Source organism: Octopus bimaculoides, chromosome 13, assembly GCF_001194135.2.
Source record: "Octopus bimaculoides isolate UCB-OBI-ISO-001 chromosome 13, ASM119413v2, whole genome shotgun sequence".
Classification (NCBI taxonomy): Eukaryota; Metazoa; Mollusca; class Cephalopoda; order Octopoda; family Octopodidae; genus Octopus; species Octopus bimaculoides.
Genome location: NC_068993.1, coordinates 56396129 through 56398696, shown reverse-complemented (window position 1 = coordinate 56398696; position 2568 = coordinate 56396129).

Sequence of the window (2568 nt, the reverse complement as noted above, 5' to 3'; positions counted from 1 at the left end):
AAAGGTTTTTGAAGGGACGGGGTAGTTGATTACATCAACCCCGCAGGACTTGACTAGTACTCCAGTACTTATTTTATCGACCCCGAGAAGATGAAGGGCAAAGTCGACCTCGATGGAATTTGAACTCTGAACGTAAATGCCGCTAAGCATTTCGACCGGCATGCTAACGACTCTGCTGCTGATGACGATGATGATGATGATGAGGATGAGGATGATGATGATGATGATAATAATAATAATAATAATAATAATAATAATAATAATAATAATAATAATAATAATAATAATAATAATAATAAGGAACGGATATCCATTTTAAATGAGATCATTGATATTTGGACCTCTGGTGAACAGAGCTTTTATACGGGATTTAAAAAAGTTGACAGGAAGAAACTTAATGAATGGGTCAGGAAGATAAATGATCTCATTGGTGACATCAGGACTGACAATATCACAGATACCAACAATCTTATAAATGCAATCTAAATCTTTATAACCCGGAAGTTTGGTTTGAAAGTCAAAGGTAAACGTCAACGTAACTTGAAGGAACATTGGTGGAAAAGGAGAATAATGCAGTCTATTAATGAGGCCAGAAAGCATATTAATATTCTAGAACAGAAAAGGAGAATATATATGTATATATAAAATAATATATACATACACAAAAAAAATAAAGACTAAGCATGAGTATGTTGCCCGGAATCTTGAAGAAGACATTAGAATTGACACGAAGCGCAGCCTGTCTTGGACACAAGACCACTACACCACATCACACTTTGAAGGCTGTGTTTGCAATCCAGGAACAGGAGATTGCTACAAAGTATCTGGTGAACAAGAGAGACAGTGACACTCTTGTAATGTCAAGGTGCAACCGCATGTGTAGGCTATGTCATGTTTCCGTGGAAGACATTACGCATGTAATTAGCAGCTGTCCTAAAGTGTCATCACGGCACTACCTCCCTATGCGGCACAATGTTGTTGCTAAAACAGTTTACAATGCCATCCGCAAGAAAGACTGTCCTGAAATAAACTTAGAAAATCCCTCTGTTATAGAATACATTCATAAACACCAACTCTAGGAATGATGGTAGATAATTCCCATCAAAACTTCTGTCAAATGTAAACATAATAAGCCGGATATTGTTGTTTGGGATAGAGGGGCAAAGGTATGTACCATCATAGAGATAAGCTGCCCTGCAGATACAAATATCTCTTTGAAAATCAAAGAAAAAGAGGATGTCTACGGACAACTGCTTCCAAACTTCACCTCCAGATTCTATATCTAGACTATGAATTCATATTCATACCAATAATAATTGGAGCACTAGGTTTTGATAGTAGATGCTTAAAGGAGAATTTGGCTAAACTGGAATTTTCAGAAAGAGAAATCTACCAGCTAATTCGTGCATTACAAGTTCAATCTGTGAGTGAAACGGTAAAAATATGCTCAAGTTCCATATGTGAATATGTTTGTCTTAACTACATCCCAAAGATGGAGCCTTGTATCTTTGTTGGAAACCGGCTCCCTTCTCTGTGGAAGATTTATAATTATTAAAAAATAGAAGAGACATACATACATGATGACTGCAAACTTGTGTTCGAGTATTGCCATCGCCTGATCGAAAGTCCCGCACATACGAGGGCTACGACCAGCCATTTTTGTCATAGGTCATACTTTTTTTTTCAAGCGATGCCTGTACATGATTATTTTTTATAGTAGAGAAAGGAGCTGCACAAATCTAGTGCCACTCTCTGAACATGGACAACATAAACTCAAAAAGAAGAACTAGTCTACACCAGCGAATGTTCTCAGTTTCGCAGGTTTCCTCTCAGAGTTTTCCTCTCCTAGCGAGATGTTGTGGCAACAACAGAGAGGCTTTCCACTCCCAGTGAGCCTACCGCGCGCCTGGACACCAACCCAGGCATTTCCGCGTCCGTGCACATACATACATACATACATACATACATACGTACATACATACACACATACACACACACACATACATACATACACACACATGCATACATAGACACATACATACATACATACACTTACATACACATACACACACATACACACATACATACATTCACACATGCATACATACACATTACATACGTACACACATACATACATACATGCATGCATACATACCTACAGGCGTGTCTATACACCCACATTGATATATAGACAGACAAATGGAGCGAGTGAAAGAGAGAGCGTGTGTCAGAGAGAGTGAGAGAGAGAGAGAGAGAGAGAGAGAGAGAGAGAGAGAGAGAGAGAGAGAGAGAGAGAGAGAGAGAGAGAGAGAGAGAGAGAGAGAGAGAGACGGAAACGGCAAAACAATGACAGTGATTGTTTCTCTGAGAAGAATCGGTTAAGTGCAGCGAGTGCTGTTATGTCAATGAGCTCTGAATACATGTGTTGACTTTATTGTAAGGATTAAAAGGGTTAAGGTGCCTCCCCCCACCACCACCAGTAGTCACATTGCAAGGTTCGGAACATCATTCGAGCATTGAAACTCTCTAAACATTGCCGGCGTTCATAAATACATACATACATACATA